Here is a 20,133-nt window from a genome sequence, read left to right on the forward strand (position 1 = left end):
CAAATCTATTCTTGAGATGGTCTCTAAATTCAGGTGAGGTATACTCAAGGTCGTGTTTTGGCTATTATCATAATAACCTATTTAAATGGTATCTCTGCTCCTACGTCGATAACTTGAAAATCCGTTTTTGCCCAGTATCCACTGATCTTTTAAAACTCCAAATCTGATCAATATGCCCCTGTATGCAAAAACTTTTCTGTGGTTTTGTAATGATCTTAGGCTACACGCTCAACCCCAACATGGCCTATATTGTCCTGCATAGATTGACTCCTGTGTACCTACGTCTCCAGTCTAGTTCTAGGCATGGTTCAGGGTCAGCATTCTCCTCTGTACCCTGATCCCCATATCCTACAGTTAGGACTGTGTGATTTTATGAACTCCTGAGAAAACGTTTGGATTTAATCTTAAGTTTAAATATATACTTCAAAGTCATAAAATCAAGGATTGAAAGAGGCTTTAGAGGTCATTTAGTTTTAGTCCAACCACCTGTCTGTTCAATTTCATTTGTTTTCTAAGCATTCTCTACAACTTGTATATAACATATTGTTTTCCATACAGTGAGCTGAAACCTGCCTCCTTATAACTTTCTTCCACTGGCATTTGTTCTTAGCACTGTTTGTGGTAGGAGAACTCATATATTTGAAGACAGCCATTATATCCTCCATAACTAGTTTTTCTTCAGGAAAAATCACACTAGTTCTTCATATATTGTGGCTTAGAGTTCATTATTCATCCTATTTGGATGTATAAAATTTCGATTTTTTAATGTTTTGGATTACTCAACCAATGTGTCCCCTCCCATTAGTATGAATAACAAAGGTGGTTGTATATAAAGCAAGTTGGTAGGTTTTTGTGGCAAATCCAAAATATACAAGAGCAAATTAGTTGTGAGTACCTGTAAATACAATTTAGTATTTAACTCACAGATCAGAAAAAGTTATTTTTCCAGGCTTTTTTGCTAAGTTAAATAGGAGATGGGGTTTGAGGATATTTGGGTAGTAGAAACTGGTATACCCAAATCAAACCCATTGCTGTCGAGTCAGTTCCAACTGATAGCAACCTTATAGGACAGAGTAGAACTAACTGCCCCATAGGGTTTCCTAGGAGCGGCTAGTGGATTCAAACTGCCAACCTTTTGGTTAGCAAACACTTAACCACTGCGCTACCAGGGCTCCAGAAACTAGTATAAGTGACCATTTATCTCATGTGGGTCAACTTCCTTTGCTGTATTACACCATTTCATTTGCATGTCAGTATCGTTTTCAATCTGTGATCAGCTGCTCAATTTCATAAGTACAGCATATCCTATATTTTACCACTCAGAACATGTAGATTGTTGCTTTTCTGGAGCCATAAATGTTTCCTTTTTTTTTTTTTTTTCCTAGCTGAAAAACTCATGTTCTATCATAAATTATAACTTGTGGCAGCCTTCTCTGTTGTTCTTCCTATTTGTGCAGAAGTACAGATTTGCCACTTACTGCTTGAATTAGGACAGTCAAAAGTAGTGGGGGCAGCTGAACTGTCTATGAACTGCAAAGCCTTGAGGATAATTTGTCAGGGGTTTCAAAGGTTTCTTCAACTTTTCTTTTATCTTGCTGTTATGGATTGAAATATGTCCCCCCAAAACATATGTTGTAAATCTTAACCTCTATTCCTGTGGTAGGAGCTCTGGTAGTGCAGTGGTTAAGAGCTCGACTGTTAACCAAAAGGTTGGCAGTTCAAATCCACCAGCTGCTCCTTGGAAACCCTGTGAGGCAGTTCTACTCTGTCCTTTAGGGTCACTATGAGTTGGAATTGACTCGATGGCAACAGGTTTGGTTTTTTTTTTTTCTTTTTTCATACCTGTGGTTGTAAACTCATTTGGGAATGGATTGTCTTTGTTCTATTAATGAGGCAGTATTATTGTAAAGTGTATCTTCAATCTCTTGCAATATAAAAAGGATTAAAGAAGAGAGCAGAGAGAGATGGGTAGGGAAGATAGATGCTGTCTTAGTTGTCTAGTGCTGCTATAACAAATACCACAAGTGGATGGCTTTAACAAAGGGAAGTTTATTTTCTCACAGTCCAGTAGGCTACAAGTCCAGATTCAGGGCGTCAGCTCCAGGGGAGTGCTTTCTCTGTCAACTCTGGTGGAAGGTCCATGTCATCAGTCTTCCCTTGGTCTGGGAACTTCTCTGCACAGGAACCTCCGGTCCAAAGGACACACTCTGCTCCAGGCGCTGCTTTCTTGGTGGTATGAGTTTCCCTATTCTCTGCTTGCCTCTCTTTCCTTTTATCTCTTGTAAGATAAAATGTGGTGCAGGCCACACCCTAGGGAAACTCCCTTTACGTTGGATCAGGGATGTGACATTAGTACAGATGTTATACAATCCCACCCTAATCCTCTTTAACAAAAAATTACCATCACAGAATGAAGGACAGCCACGCGATACTGGGAATCATGGCCCAGCCAAAGGGATACACACTTTTTTCGGGGGGACATAATTTGGTCCATGATAGATGCCAAGACACAGTGGAGATCTCCAAGGAACCAGGAAGCAGAAGCTGAAGAGACAAAGACCTTCCTCTAGAGCAGACAGAGAGAGAAAGCCTTTCCCTAGAGCTGGTGCCCTGAGTTCATACTTCTAGCCTCTTCAACTGTGAGAAAATTAATTTCTGTTTGTTAAAGCTATCCACTTGTGGTATTTCTGTTATAGCAGCACTAGATAACTAAGACAGTTGCTCTGGTATAAAACTCCCATAAATGAAAGAAGATATTTTCATCTTTGGTAATGATACAAAATTGTGCCTTTCTGATCTTTTATCACTCTAAAGCTAGAATATTAATATCAAATGAAATTATAAAAATTCCTTTATTTCAAATTATTTCATTTCCAACAAAATTGGAAAAGGAGCATTCTCTTCCTTTCATCTGATATTAGTGGCTTTACTTGTACTCCCCAAACTCAGACATTTCAAATGAATTTAATAGCTTTCCAAAGGACAACTTTTTCTGGATTTTGTGCGTGTGTGTGTTTTATAAACTGTGAAGCTTTTGTATGATGTCATCTTGTTGACCCAGCTTTGAGTAGAAGTTTTAGTATTATAGCATCTCCTCCAATAACTTAGGTTTTTTTTTTTTGTTTTCATTCTAACATTTGTTGAAAGGTGCAGGACCAGAAAGGGTCCTTGTGTAACATTAACAAGCATTTAATTAAGGGGCAATGCCTATGGTACCAAAATATGCGAAATGAAAGAGATGCTTAATCAGCCACAAAAGCTATTTACCTCTTCATAAACCTCAGTGCTTGGTGTCATAAATATTATTACTGTTCTAGGACTTCAGAAAAGCAATGAAATATCAAAACTGATTTTTCTCTGCTGTTAATATGGAAGTTTTTTTCTCATAGTAGAACTTTGTAATGAAGCTAATATTTGGGAGAAGCATACAAAACTGAAATTTATTAGCTGGAGTGTGATCAGAAGGGACTTAAATACAAAATGTTATGTTGAAAATAAAGCAAGGAAGAGTTTTATCTCTATTAAGTTATACTGAAGAATAAGTTACATAGTATTGCCATATATTTATTGAGCTCCTACCAAGGGGCAGGGACTAATAGATGTTTTCCATACATTATCTATAATCTTATAGCAACCCTACCCTATAAGCTAAGTTTTGTTCCAGTTTTATCAATGAGGGCATGGAGGCACAAGCGATTAAGCCACAGGTGTGTCTGATTACACCTGTGCTCTTTTCTGTCACTTCAAATTGTTTACCAAATGAAAGCTTACGTTAAAAAAGCCATTTTTTTCATTCATTCTGCTGAATAACCATTGATATGCCTGAAAAGTTAAGCTATGTCATGTTATTTCTCAAGTTTTATTCATTCCATACTCAACAAACATTTGTTAAGCAGCTAATATATATATTCCTAACACTTGCTAATTACCAGGACTGAACCAAATAAGATCCAGTCTTCCTACTCAGAGTTTACAAACTGATAAATATTCCAGGCTTGTATACACACGATTTAAGAGTAGAATCCAAGAGAGCAAGGCTCCCTTTTCTACTATTTTGTGACTGCTTTCCGGTCCCCCTTGAGTTGAGATGGGGAAGTACTTGTAAAAGCCTAGATGCATAATCCAATTGGCATCTGTTATAACCCAGTTTACAAGTATGAATAAGGAAGAAGGAGTTCATAATCTGGTCGAAGTGCTTTGGTAGAGGGCATACATAGAATGGGAACTTGCTGTGGGAACCTAGAAGAGGTAGTTAGCATAGGAATTCCTGAGGCAGGCTGGGTTTTACAGAGAACCTGGCAAAGGAAAGTTGGTTAGTACATAATCAAAGGGAAAGCTTTTGTTACGATTCTAACCTTTTATTAATCCAAATGTTTGTATCTATCATTTGCACTACTCTTCCTTTGTGATTTACTGTGATTCCATAGACCCTTTATTCCAGTAATGTTTTCAAAAAGAACCTGTGTTCTTTGGGAAAATGTCAGCAATAGCAATTAAAAAGTTTGAATTGTTGAAATTTATTTAAGAGAATTTACCAATCATCATGTCTAGTCACTTCATTTTACACACAAAAAAGCCAAGACCAAATAAACTGTGATGTACTTAATGTCAGATACTATAAGCGTCAGACCTGGGACTTGGCTTGGCTATTAGTCATGGTTTCTAATGTGATGCTCTAGTTGGTGGTGGTTTAATAATAAAAATAATTTATATTTCCATTATTTTTCTTCATTAGTTTTGGGAGAGAAGTGATTGAAGAAATATAAGTAAATATAAATGTAAGTAATATTCAAGGTGAAATATGGAAAATACCTCCTTTAAGTAAACCAAAATCAAACCTGTTGCCATCCAGTTGATTCCAACTGATAGTGACCCTACAGGACAAAGTAGAACTCCCCCATAGAGTTTCCATGAAATGGCTGGTGGATTCAAACTGCTGACATTTTGGTTAGCAGCTGAGCTCTTATCCACTGTGTCACCAGGGCTCCTCTTTAAGTAAAGCATGTGTAATCTTTATTTCAGAAAGTTCAGCTTCCTAATGTGGAGTCACTTAATTTCTGAAGATGTTTATGTATATACCATCTTTACAAAGTATAATGTGCTGTGAAGATGGCAAATTTAATAAAAAGCCTTATGTAAGGTAATGATGGCAATAGAACTTGTAAGCTGAGATTTATTCATACATTCTTCCTTTAACTGGCCTTCTAACTGAAGTGAAATTGATGGGAAAAGCATGAAGTTATGGAGAATTTGGAATCGGGATGTCTTTCATTGGCTGTGATTATCATAATGTATTTCAACCTTGAAACTTAGCCCTGGATGACAGAGGAAGGCAGCTGAGACATAAGAAAATACCAGAGAGACAAAATAACCTTCAGCTAGTCTATAAAAGGAATGATTAAGCAGTTCAAAATGTAAATGCCAAATTCTAACGCACAGCCATTTCCTAGGATTTTAAATGATCATAACTATTCTTTTTCTGGTTCCAGAAATGCAGTTAAATTTTGAATGGTATAGGGAGGCATTCAGTGTCAACTCTCAGCTATTTTCTAGTTGCTTTACCCTGGAGATAGTGTGCAGATAAAGCCAAATAATCTCTGAAAAACAATGCAAATGATAAAAGAGCAAAAGGACAAAAGATATCTTTAGAATCCCCATAGTTAAGTCTAAGAGAATGTTTAGACTTGGAGTGTTTAAGAGGTCTTATTGATTCCTTGTCTTACTTCTTTAAACTTGTTCTAAGTAGTCGCTCCTCCTCCTTTGCCTCCCAGAAAATCTTCAAAAAAATTCAAGACTCAAAAACATACTGAAAAAAAATGGCTAAGCAAAAATGTACATGTTAACTGGCATCATTAGGAGAGCAAAGATGGTGGGGCCATATCTACTAATCTTTGGTAGTAAGAATAACTTACAGTGTGTATAAAGTGAAGGTATTAGATTAGATTATTTCTGAGTTCCCTGATTATTCTAAAGTTCTAATCAAGACCCTCAGCTGTTGCACTGTTCTCCTTAAATCCTGCACATTCTCCATTTTATTCCATCCTATACACCAGTCGGAGCCGTGATGACATTGTGGTTAAGAGCTTGGCTGCTAACGAAAAGGTCGGCAGTTCGAATCCACCAGCCACTCCTTGGAAAACCCTACAGGACAGTTCTACTCTGTCCTATAGGGTCGCTATGAGTAGGAATCAACTCAGTGGCGATGGGTTTATACACCAGTCAGATTAATTTCCAAAAAATGCTACATTAATTATCTCTTCCCTTGTCCTGAGTGGCTCATCATTAGCTATATAATAGAGTCTAAACTCTCGTTCTAAATACCCGTTCTACCCCACTTTATGGACCTTCCCCTCTGGCCAATTTTGTTTATTTAATATTCTTTAACTCTGCTATGTGGACTCTAAATTATTCTGTGTTTCTAATAAAATTTTATCAAGTGACTTCTCTAGAATTCAGTTTCTTTACCCTTGTATGGAGAATAAATGGATTTAGTGACCCTTTTATTTTCTTAGGGTTTTCCAGTTTACATAGAATTTTTCTATATATTGTCATTTCATCTTTACAATCCTTTGTATTAGTTAGTGCAAGAATTATACCTATTGCACAGACATGAAAACCCAAGTCCAGGTAAGTTAGGTGATTTGTACATAATTGCAGTTCTTAAGCTTTTAGTCTCAGAATTCCTTAACATTCTTGAAAACGTTAAGTTTTGAGGACTCCAAAGAGCTTTTTTTATGTGGGTTATGTCCGTTGACATCTACTGTATTATGAAATTAAAAAATATATATATTTAAAAATAAAATAATTCAAGTTATTATCTGTTAAATATACTTTCTTAAAAAATTTTTCTTGTTGGTTTTGGAAAATACACTTTAGAGTGGCAGTGTTTTACATTTTTACAAATCTTTTTAATATCTAGCTTAATAGAAGACAGTTGGATTCTCATATTTGCTTCTGATTTGAATATGTTATAATATGTTGTTTTACTTGAAGTATATGAATAAAATCCAGCTTCATGCAGACATGTAGTTGGTAAATGGACAAATATTTTAATAGTCTTTTCAGATAATTGTGAATACTCTCCTTTGATGTTACTTCAAAACTCTACAAGTAGTAGTTTCTTAAAAGTTGCAATGTGAAATTGCAGCCATGTCGATGAACTCATTGCACACTTTTATATAATATCCATTGTTCTGTCTTAGACTTTGGATGGATCTTTTACCCATGCATGCTTTTGTAATATGCATTGGTCATTTGGAAATTATCGGTTCACTGACTCATATAGATGTTCAATAAGTAATATAAAAAAATCACACTTGTCAATATTCCTTCCAGTATCATCAGAAAAGCCTTTAAGTATTGGGAATTTGTAAAAGATATGTGATGGGTTCAAATTTTCAAAAATTCTGATTTTCACTTGAAAGCTTGAATTTTATCATTGGCAACAAATGTCGGTTGTTTTCCTTGAAGTGATAGACTCACTTTGTTCATTTTTGAGAAAATATCTGCCATAAACATAAGTCTAAATATGCATAGATTGTCAGTCAGGTAAAACTGATGTTCCATGAAAAATGCCTAGTCTAGCTCACAACTCAGACAGTTGTGCTGGTGCTATTTCATAAGTCATCCATTTTATTTTGGTATGCAACAAAAGGTCTTTATGTGTACTTAGCATTTTGTCAGAGAGAATATTAAAAAGCTGTGTACTCAAGGCTCAAATTTAATAAAACGAATAATTTTACTGCATCATCAAGGACACTCTTAAGTGACTTTGATTTTTTTCTTACTATTTATTTTTTCCATGAGTACATGGCAGTGAAAAAATACTATGAATTATTAGTATAATTTGGAGCCATTTCCTTGATTCATGCTAAGGAGCCAGCGTTTTTACCCCTCCCCCCACATTGTTTTTGTAACATCAGTTTAAATGTCAATATAGACAAAAAAGCAAATAACAGCTTAATATTATTATGATTTATTGATCCTTTGAAAGGATCTTTGGAAATCCCAGGATTTTGTGGGCTGCATTTGAAAACTTCTGGCCTAGGGTAACATTTGAAGTAAAGGAGTTCATTCCTAGTTCTTTTGACTGCTAACAAGCATTTATCGTGGGCAAGAACTATAATGGTGAAGAGAAGACATTCCCTGCCACTGGAGAATTCACAATCTGTGCTGGAGAAAGAATTAAAAATAATATCTAAATAATATCTAATGTTGTGAAGATTAAGTGAGATATTGCATATAAAGTTATTGCCAGTGGCTAGCTCTAACTAAGCAAATAAAAAAGGTTACCTGATATTCTAGGTTGAGTTTTAGTGCCTAGGGGAAGATGTCCAGTCAGTAGTTTGAGCTCCAAAGTAACTTTGAAACTCAAACAGTGAGAACTGGTGACATAAATTTGGGATTTATTGACAAATAGGTGGTAATTGATGTCATAGGAATTAATGAGATCACACAAGAAGAGTATGAATATAGAGTGAAAAGCAGGTCAGGCTGAATTTTAGTCTGCGATCAATACAAATGAGCTATCCAGCCATAAAAAGACATGGGTAAATCTTAAATGCATATTGCTAAGTGGAAGAAGCCAGTCTGAAAAAGCTACCTTCTGTATTGAGTCCAGTTATATGACATAATGGAAAAGGCAAAACTATAGAGATGGTGAAAAGATCAGTGGTTGCCAGAAGTTTGCGGTAGAGGAGGAAAGAGACGGTTGAATAGGTGAAGCACAGGAGATTTTTATAGGATAATGAAACTATTCTGTATGATACTGTAATGGTGAATACAAGACATAAATCTTTTACCAAAACCTATAGAACTTTTCGGCAGAAAGAATGAAGCTTAATGTGTGCAAATTAAAAAAAATCATTTAGGAGGTTGGGGGACTCAGGATGAAATGCAGAATGTGACAGAAGAATTTAATGTATTAGAAATGTATGAAACACTGATGAGGATGGGAGAGTAAGGTGCTAACCTAAGCAAGTTTGGAAATGAGTGGAATCTGTAAGACTAAAGACAAAAGGAACAGTATGAGAGCACTGTACTGTAGTTAATAAAGTTATTTCCCATGGGGATGGTGGTGGTGGTGGTGGTGGTGGTGGTGTTAGTTGCCGTTGAGTCAGTTCTGACTTCTGGCACCTATGTGTGCAGAGTGCAACTGCTCCATAGGGTTTTCAAGGCTGTGATCTTTCAGAAGCAGGTAGCCCGTCTTCCTAGGTGCCTCTGGGTGTATTCGAACCGCCAACCTTTCGGCTGTTAGTCACGTGCTTAACTGTTTGTGCCACCCATGAGCCACCTTGTTTTTTCTTCTGTAGTTTTAAATTTTTGTTTATAAAAGTCAGTGCAGGTGATGGGAATAAGAGGAGGAATTTATTCAGAATAGCTGTGATCAACTAAAGAACCCCAGACCTCAAGGACAATCAGACATTACAGGGAAATACTAAGATTAACAGATCAGCTAGTTCTAGAAGAAAGAGATAGTGGAAGAAATTTTTTTTTAAGTCTTTATTTATTATTATTTTTTACTGTGCTTTAGGTGAAAGTTTACAGCTCAAGTTAATTTCTCATACAAAAATTTATACATATATTATGTGACACTAGTTGCAATCCCTATAATGTGATAGCACACTCCCCCTTTCCATCCAGGTTTCCTATGTCCAGTCAACCAGCTTCTGTCCCCTTCTGCCTTCTCATCCTGCCTCTGGACAGGAGCCACCCATTTAGTCTCGCGTATCTGCTTGAATTAAGAAGCATACCCTTCACAAATACTATTTTATGTTTTATAGTCCAGTCTCATCTTTGTCCAAAGAGTTGGCTTCAGGAATGATTTTAGTTCTGGGTTAACAGAGCGTCTGGGGGCCATCTCTTCGAAGGTTCCTCCAGTCTCAGTCAGACCATTAAGTCTGGTCTTTTTACTAGAATTTGAGTTCTGCACCCCACTTTTCTCCTGCTCCGTCAGGGACTCTCTGTTGTGTTCCCTGTCAGGGCAGTCATTGGTGGTAGCCATCTAGTTCTTCTGGTCTCAGGCTGACGGAGTCTCTGGTTTATGTGGCCCTTTTGTCTCTTGGGCTAATATTTTCCTGTGTCTTTAGTGTTCTTCATTCTCCTTTGCTCCAGATGGGTTGGGGCAATTGATGCATCTTAGATGGCCACTCGAAAGCTTCTAAGACCCCAGACGCCGCTCACCAAAGTGGGATACAGAACATTTTCTTAATAAACTTTGTTATGCCAATGACCTAGATGTCCCCTGAAGCTTATAAATAGCCCTGGAAACTTTATATTGAGTGAATTTTGGTAGCTAGAGCTTTTTTGTTGGCCTGCCTCATTGCCAAGGATGGGAGTGAGAGTTTAGATCCCTGCTAGGCTCTGCTGGCATGGGGTGGGGGAGGAGGTGAAGCAGAGTGGCAACCGGCACCACCTTGTACCTCCTTGTTCTGCATAGGTGCTGCCAGATGAGGATGGAAGTATAGCCCTCCACTAGACCCCTCTGACACCAGGGAAGCATGGAGAAGACAATTTTGGAGGTATGGAGGGAACGTGATTTTATACATAGATGGAGGATAAGCTGCTCATGACGAAGAAAAGAGTAAAATTATGAGAGAGACTTTATAGAATAAGTCCAATATACATTCTGCTACCCTAAACAACAATCCTTGACATCTCAAGGCATGTGGTCTGCCTGTGCAGTTTCAATTGAGTTTTAGAAAGGATAATTTTAAAAGGACAATTTAATCCATTATTTTCCATCCTGCAGTCAGAGACTAGGTAAGAGATGTGACAAGGGACAGACCCTGCTTGGGTCTCTTGAAAGTTAGACCTAAGGATTCCAAACAAAGAAGCTATGTGAATTTTTTTCATTAATACTAAATATAGCCAGAGCAGAGGTCAGATTGTTTGCAGTGACCTGACTTGAAATAGTGACATTCTCTTTTTTCTTTTCAGTAAAACTACTATAAACTATTGCTCTCTCATTTGTTGTTAGTTACATGTGTAATCACCACTAAACCAAGAAATTTAGTCATTTTTTTGTTCCATGTTAGATTAGTTGAGCTAAAATTGAACATACCAGTAATCTCTAACAAATGATAACGGTACTATTTTAAAATGCATGAGCTTTCCTCATTTAAAAGCTGAAAGCTTAAAACATAACAATAAAAATAAGAACTACTCTTTGTAAACCATGTGATTATAATAGTGCCTTAAAATTTTAAAAATACAGTGCCTGTGTTCTTTGGATTATTGAAGAACCAGTTAGAGTGCCTGGAACACTCAATAAGTTCAGTAAATATTTGCCATGAAATGAATGTTGAAGAATGTGAAAAGACTGGGAAAGATTGGCATTAATTTCTTATTGAGAAGTAAATGTCTTATACATACTGTTCAATTCTCATTCCTTCCTCAGTGGAGAATTTGTGATATGTTATAAATGGAATGTGCTCACATTAATCTTGAATTGAAATCATACAGAGAGGAGGGAAGCTAATCTTTAAATAGCAAAGATCAATTTTATTTTCCTTGCCATAATTATCTAAATGTAGCATACAGCATAGCCCCAGTGATTACTGCACATTTTAAAAGCAACTTTTAAAGTCTTCTATTGCCACTTGAAAACCTCTTTTACTAAGTATACTATGCTGTGAGTGGCTGGTGGCAAACTAGAGAATGATGGACATGGTATATTACCTAGTTTACTTCTTTATTCTTTAGTTCATAGTAGAAATCCTTTCCAGCTCGTATATATATTTTTAATATTGTTAGATCCCCATGGCTGCTAGAAAAATTGAAAATTCTGTCTATTTAAGCAGAATTCCTCTCCTGCAACCAATTTTTATTTTACTCAAGCTATTCTCTCCATCCCCACCCAAAATCAATATTATGAAAAGGTTGACTCAACTGAGCTTGTAAGATCTGAAATTTCTCTGCAGTCTGCCCATCCAGGTACACAAATATCTGGGTTATAGGAAATGACAGTTGCTTCAAGTCATGTAATACTTTCCTATAGGAGCTGAAGTATAGCAAAATAGGACAGTGCAAAATGTGAAAAAGGGCATAACAGGGAGGTTTTTTAGTTTTCCAAGGAAAAGACTCCTCTGAGGTATTCCCTGTATCCTAAGGTCTATCACTGAAGTGCCCAAAGGAGAAAAGGCAGCAAGTGTTCCTCTGTTTAATTTTTTGCTAGGGATACTTTGTGATTTTCAGCTTGATTACACTATTTAAATATTCTGCCATTGTCCTTGTTTGTGATTAGGATATCAGCAAGTAGAAGTTTTGTGTAAAACCCCAGAGGAAATCGTTAACCTGTCATCAGTTTTGTTGTTATTTAAAGGCATAGATGAGATCAGAGGACAGCCTTTAATTATTGAATATTTCTCACTAAGTTAGCAACTATAAAAAACCCGTTGCTGTTGAGTCAATTCTGACTTATAGCGACCCTATAGGACAGAGTAGAACTGTCCTATACAGTTTCCTAGGCTGTAATCTTCATGGAAGCAGACTGCCACATCTTACTCCCACAGAGTGGCTGGTGGGTTCAAACCACTGACCTTTTGGTTAGTAGCCAAGAGCTTAACCACTGCGTCACCAGGGCTCCTCTTAATTATTGAAACTTTCTTAATAAGTTAACAACTATAGGGTTTTTAAAAATACCAAACCAATGAGCCATTTTTCTTTTAATACTCTGAGTTCTATCCATTTGTTTTCCTTATAAATATTAATTATCTGCAACTTAGACAGAAAAATAAGGGCCTAGAGGTAATTGAAATTTTTTGGTATACCTGTTTTATTCATGCTATATTAATAATAATATTTAACAGGTTACAGTTTACAAAAATATGGATTCTTAAAGCCTAATGAATTTTGCAGTTTGTAAAGTGGCTTGATTGGGACTTTTGAGGTAAAAACCTAATGTTGTACACTGTCAAGTCAATTTCTACTCATAGCGACCCTACAGGACAGAGTATAACTGCCCCATAGGGTTTCCTAGGCTGTAAATTTTATGGGAGCAGATCACCAGGTCTTCTCTCCCATAGGGCGCCGCCCTTCTGGTTAGCAGCTGAGCACTTCGACGATTGCACCAGCAGGGCTCCTTTAGATTTCTTCTTTTCTCCATCCTATCTTCAGATTTCATGTGCCTACAGATTTTAAAGAGTTGTGAGATGTCTTATTGCACTAAGAGACTCCCCTGTGAGAAATATTTTTACCTGCTTGACCGGGACTGTTGACAGAATGATTGAGTTCCTCTAAGGAGGATGAGCTGCCATGGCAGCTGAAGTGACACACGCTTTAGGGAAACGGCAGTCACAGGTGTTAGTAACACATGTTTTACTGTACTGGTAATAGAAGTTTATAACAAGGTAAATTTTCTATTTTCAACTTGGAGTGAGGTTGAAATTGGAATATTTTACTTCTCTTACTTTAGAAGCAGTGAAAATGTTGATTTTAAGTAGCTGCTGTGAAACCTATGCTTTTTTCTGTGAATGGCAGTAGCTCTTCCCCACAGCATCCAGCAAGTCAGCTTCTCCAAGGAGCAGTTCACATTCTGTGTGTATCCTGAGGCCTAATTTTGTCAAATACAAGTCATACTAAACTCTTCCAAATTCAATTTGATATCCTAACAGGGAATGACAGTGGAACAAAATCTGGGCCTTTCAGATCTTTTTTTTTTTTTTTTTTAAACAGCTAATTACTTCTGATTAAGTCCAATGTTGGTTGTTTTAGACTAAGCTAGAATTTTGATCTTTGATGTCAGAATGTGACAGTGAGTGGTCTCCTGGGGCTTTCTCCATGCTCTAGCAACAAAGTCCAAACTATGTGGATCCCTCTCCTTCCCTCCCTGCCTGTCTTTACTCCTTCATTTCTTTTTTATAACAGTTTCCCCTTCTTCATGACACTTAGATTTTCCTCATTTTAAGTTTTAAAAAGAAAAACAGGGGCCCCTTTGAACATGAGGCCTCCTAGTATAGTTAACAGTTATTTGTTATAGGGTGTTGTAGTCATCTAGTGCCGCTCTAACAGAAATACCAAAAGTGGATGGTTTTAACAAAGAGAAGTTTATTCTCTCACAGTCCAGTAGGCTTCAAGTCCAAGTTCAGGGCGTCAGCTCCAGGAGAACGCTTTCTCCATCGGCTCTGGAGGAAGGTCCACGTCATCAATCTTCTTTTGGTCTGGGAGCGTCTCTGCGCAGGAACCTCAGGTCCAAAGGACACACTCTGCTCCCGACACTGCCTTCTTGGTGGTATGAGGTTCCCATGTGTCTCTCCTCGCTTTTCTCTTTTATATCTCAAAAGAGATTGCATTAAGACACTATCTAATCTTGTCAACCTCATCAAAGTGATAGAATTTACAGTGCATAAAGAGATCACGTATAATCTCAGCATAGTGATAAGAGTTTACATGACATAAGGAAATCACATCAGATTACACAATCATACAACACTGGGAATCATGACCTAGCCAAGTTGCTACACACATTTTTTGGGGGACACAATTCAATCCATGACATAGGGTGAACTTGCTGTCTAACATTTCAGAAATTCTTAAATAGTAAGAGTAGCTCATGTGCCAAAGGAAAATAAGGCATCCCAACTCATTCCTGTTCCCCAATGGCCCACTTATTTTTATTCTCTTTCTCTCTATCTCTGTCTCTCTCTTTTCTCTTTAGTTTTTAATGAGAGAAAGTAATGAATGTTTTAAAGAGCTGTGACTCTTTAGGTTAATATACTTCCTCCTCCATTTGCAAAGTTAAATAATTAAAATAGCTCCGCATGGTAAACATCACTTGTAACTTCCCTTTTTACAGACATTGACAGGTAATTTATTGCTTATTCCAGGTACCCTAAATTTTCTGTTGAAGCTTTAGCTGATAAAGCAATATGTACAGATAAAACAGGAAGAGAAACAAAACAGGAAGAGAAACATTCTCTCTTTCTCCCCCAGTTTAAAAATAAAAAAACTACACAATCAAAACTGGCTGGGTATAGCTTTAAAACAAAGCTTATTCTTACCATTCTGACATTTTTGGTTCCTTAATCAAATATATGTTCCTCCTGTAGATATAACTGTAAGATAAGTCTGATCCACTGTTGGAATTTTTCAGTTCTGTTTATGACCTCATGGTGCTTTATGCAGTGCTCTGGAAACCTCACTGCTGGAATTTACAGGCCTGTGGTCTTGATGCAGTGTTTTGCATTAATATGAGTCCATTTTCAGTATAAAATAATTCCCTGGTAACCCATACAGAGAATAGTTTCTGCTTAAATGAATCAGGAAATGGTGAGTATTTAATAATAAGGTTAAAGTAGTTGAATATTTGAGAAGTGAGAGTTAATTAAACTGACTTGACAGAAGACCATGTTCCTCTTCAAAGCAGCTACTGTCTCCAAATCCAATAAAAGTGAAGGTGCGTCACTACTCACTGTAATATTCTGTAGAGATTTTATTGATTCAGAACTATTCTTTTTCTTAGCATTGTCTAGAGTTTTGTGTTGTATATATGCAATACTTGTGTTAATATAACACTCATACATGAGGAAATATACAGCTTAATTAAAACTTGGAAAATGGGACATTGAAATTATTATCTTTCAGAAATAGTTCTACCATTGTGGCCTGTGTGTATGAGCTGTAAGGTCACCCTGAGGAAGTACTCTTTTATAAGCTCAGTCAAGGTTATTAAAGCCAGAAGAAAATTAATATTCAATGCACCTACTGTTTTATTTCTCACTTGATTTAACTTAAAAGTGCTTTGGGACCTTAGCCTGCTTCAGTACTGTTCAGTAATTATTAATTGATGAATTAGGATTTGATGTCAACTGTTCTGTATTAACCTATTTATTTTGTTTTTCATATCTTGCTTTTCAAGTTGTGTATATCATATAATTGCAACAAGACACCAATTTTGTTTTATAAGGCATTTTTTCATTAATGAGGTAAAAATATAATGTATGGTTTACTATGTATAGTCATGAGGGAACCAAGGCCAAGTCCAGAAACTCATCTAACCATGGACTAATGTCCAGCATCCATGGTAGGTATTGATAGTGTTTAATTTTTAATTTGTGTTATTGGCGTGCCAGATGGTATACATCTATGCACACTAGGTAAGAACTCTTAAGTTTCCTTTCAGGACTTAACAGACCCATTGTGTTTATAGTGCATGTGTTTGTAATATTTTCATACATTTTAATGTGCGATCACATTGTTTATGTTTCCTTTGATCATTAGAACAACACTGAGAAATAAACAAATATTCTCTCTTAGATAAACTGGGGTTCAGCAAGAGCAAGTGTTACACTTGGGCAAAAATTCAGGTCTCTGGACTCCTGGTTAATGCTGTCTGGTACTCTACAGAGAGCAGTAACAGCATAATAGTCCGTGATCCAAAACCCACTGCCGTGGAGTTGATTCCAACTCATCGCGACCCCATAGAGTTCCCAAGGCTGTAAATCTGTACGGAAGCAGGCTGCTGCATCTTTCTCCCTCAGAGCCGCTGGTGATTCGAATCGCTAACCTTTTGGTTAGCAGTCAGTCACTTTAACCATTGCACCACCAGGGCTCCTTAATTTTTCATGATAGTAGATGTCAAAACACTTTAATTCTGATAATTCTTTATATTTGCATAGCACTGACAATTTTTGGAGTACTTTCTAATAGATTATTTTAAAGAATAAAGAAAATTAGAAAAGCAAAATTATTACTATCCTTAACTACTGTTTCCTTTATTAGACTCATTCATTCAGTAGATACAAAGTACCTTTATATGCTAGGTACTGAGTTGGGAGCTAAAGTACAAAAATGATCCCTGCCCTCAAGGAGATCAGGCCATGGAAGACAGTGTTGGCTGACTCAACAGATGTGGACAAGTTTGCTGAGTACACTGGAAGAAGGCTTTTGTTTTTCCTGTTAAGGGGTTAAAGGTGTGACTGGAACTGTCCTTTTTTCAACCCTGAATGCAGACATAATGCCTACATTTAAAGCAAGCAGCTTTGAAGCAGCAAGTCAGCACACTTAATAGAACAAAAAAAAATAGAGCCTTGGTCTTTGATGACCCTTGTGCCTGTACACCAACCATAGACTGCCTACCTCTGGACTTGTTGTTGTGTTGGGGAAAGAATTAATGCCTTATTTGTTTGTCACTTATAAATCAGATTTTCAGTTACTTGTAGCCAAATTACATTCATATTCTCTCTCTCAACTTTTTACTTTCTTTTTTTTTTTTTTTTTAATTGTACTTCAGGTGAAGGTTTACAGAACAAATAGTTTCTCATGAAACAGTAGTACAGATATTGTTTTATGACATTGGTTAACAACCCCACGACATGTCAACCCTCTCCCTTCTCGACCTTTTTTTTTTTTTTTTTTGGTGAAAATATACATAGCCAAAGATACACCATTTCAAAAATTTCTACTTGCACAGTTCAGTGACATCGACTACACTCTTCCAATTGTGCTGCTATTCTCACTTTAGATGAAGGTTTACAGGACAAAATAGTTCCTCATTAAACAGTTAGTACACATGTTGCCCTATGACAATGGTTAACAACCTCACAACACATCAACACTATCCTTACTCAACCTTAGGTTCCCTATCACCAGCTTTCCTGTCCCCTTCTGCCTTCTAGTCCTTGTCCCTGGACTGCTGTGCTTCATTAGTCCCATTTGGTTTTATGGGTCTGTCCACTCCCCGGCTGAACGGTGAACCTCGGAAGTGACTTCACCACTGAGCTAAAAAGGTGTCTGGGGGCCATACTCTCGGGGTTTCTCCAGTCTCCTTTAGGCCAGTAAAACTGGTCTTCTTCTTGTGAGTTAGAATTTTGTTCTACATCCTTCTCCAGCTCTGTCCAGAACCCTCTGTTGTGATCCTGGTCAGAGCAGTCAGTGGTGGTAGCTGGGCACCATCTAGGTGTACTGGACTTAGTCTGGTGGAGGCCTTGGTAGCTGTGGTCCATTAGTCCTTCAGACTAATCTTTCCCTTGTATCCTGTTCTCTTCATACTCCCTTCCTCCCAAAGGGATGAGACCAGTGGAGTATCTTAGATGGCTGCTCACAGGCTTTTAAGACCCCGGACACTACTCACCAAGGTAGAATGTAGAACATTGTTTTTATAAACTGTGTTATGCCAATTGAGCTAGATGTTTCCTGAGACCATGGTTCAACTTTTTACTTTCTTATGATGCAAATTTAGTATACACAAAAGTGAACAATGGTATAATGAATCCCCAACATCTAGCTACAGTAGTCATCAATATTTTGCCAAACTTTGTACATTCTTGTACTTTCTTCCTTTGTAATTAGAACTCAATGTAAGGAATTTCTATAATAGAAGTATGTTAAAATACTATGGAAGCACAGGAAAGAGAGTGAGTAACTCGGCCTGAGGTGGAACTGCTTTCTATCAGGAGATGCTTCACAGAGGAGGTGGGACGTCAGCTGAGTCTTTAAGGGCAAGCAGAGAGTCAGAATTGACCCTGTGGTACCTACCAACAACAACAACAGAGAATGGAAAGAAAGAGCATTCCTAGCAGAAAGAATAACATGTATAAAGAACCATTTAAAAGCGTGGTATATGCAAAGAATGGAAAATAGAGTACTGTGGCTGGAGTTTATCAGGGACAAGTGTCAGTAGATGAGTCTAAAAAGATGGTTCAGTGCCAAGTCATGAAGAGACATATATATCATACTGAGAAATTTGAGGTATGTGATTAGCTTTGAGTTTTAGAAAGCTAAGCTTGTGGTTTTGGAATGGGGAGTAGAGAGGGAAAACAGTAAACTATGCCAATGGTCCAAATGATAGAAGAGTATTTGGTGATAACTGTGGTGGCTTGGGCAGGGGAGATGACTTTAAGGAATATTTGAGAGGAAGAATCAACATAGTTTGGTGCCTGTCTAGGATGTATGCAGGGGATTCAGTCACAGAATGACTTCACTAGATATGGCGATGCTATTATTAGAGAATTAATATAGCAGAAGACAGATAAGGGGTAAGGGTAGATGATGAGCTTGGTCTTTTAAGTTTGAAGTGTTGCTAGGACAGGTAGGTAGAGGTATCCAGTATGCCAAGTGCAAATGCAGAGCTAGACCATAGGAAAGTCTCACACTAGAGAGTCCCATAACTTGTCTTTCTTGCCAGATATGTCATATTCGCTCATATATATATAAATATATAATCTGCTAGTCTTTTATGAATAATCCTTAACGTTTGTACATTGCAGGCATTAGTCCCAATTTATACTTGAAGTTATAATCACAAGAAATATACAACTCTCTTGTTGAAAAGTAAATGCATACCAAATGGAAACTGTTTACTGTTTTAGATCAGATGGATAATTCCACATTCCCTAAGCCAGTGGATTTTTCATAAGATGGAGTATTGAAGAAATATAGGTGACATTGACTATAATAATCTAAATGATTATCTACAGCACACTTGAGCACAACATGATTGTCAGTGTCATATTGGTGGGCAGCCAGTTTCCTTTATGCCTGATGTTATTTGATTTAGCAAGCTTTTAACAGTATCTGTCCCTCTTTTAAAGAAAGTTATTTTACAGTGTTTTTTATGTGTGAGGAGATTTCGTAATCGAAGACTAAGGTTTGTGCATTCAAATATGTCAATTTCCTTGGATACAATAGCTCAAGAGGATTTTTTAACCTTTCATTCATGAATGTTGGCTCATATCAGTAGAGGTGTTTTAAAATGACAGGGATTATGTGAGAGTGAGAATTACTCATACACTTCTGACGTAGCATCAATTTTATGTTGAAAATGAACATTCAGCTTTGTATCTCACTTTTTTGCTGTCTGCAGACCTGAAAGCAGGGAATTGTAATTTACAAAGTCAAGGACAAGAAGACATACAACCCCATGCAAATGGCTTTACGCTCCAAAATGTTCCTGTGCCTGTTAGCATATATCTATATTTTCTAATCACCTTTCTCTTTGGTATAGAAGAGGTGCCTTGGGTTGTTAGTATCTTATATAGCCATGTAGTTAAGAGTGTAAAATAAAAATGATACAGATAACCATTTAGAGATGCTTCAGTTCGTGATGGCTCACTTATTTGTGCTGCTTATGCTTCTGACTTAACCCTCTTCTGACTGATTCTGCAGTCTTCTGGCTAAGATGCTAGGGTAAATGTT

The 20,133-nt window shown here is 37.1% G+C and overlaps 1 protein-coding gene across 4 annotated transcripts in view; it reads left to right on the forward strand.

Annotated features, from left to right (window-relative positions):
* The first annotated feature begins 2,683 nt into the window (after positions 1-2,683).
* The window catches only part of PEAK1 (pseudopodium enriched atypical kinase 1), a 151,523-nt gene continuing 134,073 nt past the window's right edge, over positions 2,684-20,133 (forward strand). For 2 of the 4 annotated variants that reach the window (XM_023729841.1, XM_023729843.1), the window contains exons 1-2: positions 4,763-4,778; positions 19,206-19,269. The gene's annotated coding sequence lies outside the window, so the exon portion shown is untranslated. Of the gene's footprint in view, positions 4,779-10,191; positions 10,521-19,205; positions 19,270-20,133 lie in introns of those variants that run through there. The other 2 variants (XM_023729842.1, XM_004374766.2) reach the window with 2 other exon arrangements.

This window comes from Trichechus manatus, unplaced genomic scaffold (assembly GCF_000243295.1).
Source record: "Trichechus manatus latirostris isolate Lorelei unplaced genomic scaffold, TriManLat1.0 scaffold00030, whole genome shotgun sequence".
In the NCBI taxonomy this organism is placed as follows: Eukaryota; Metazoa; Chordata; class Mammalia; order Sirenia; family Trichechidae; genus Trichechus; species Trichechus manatus.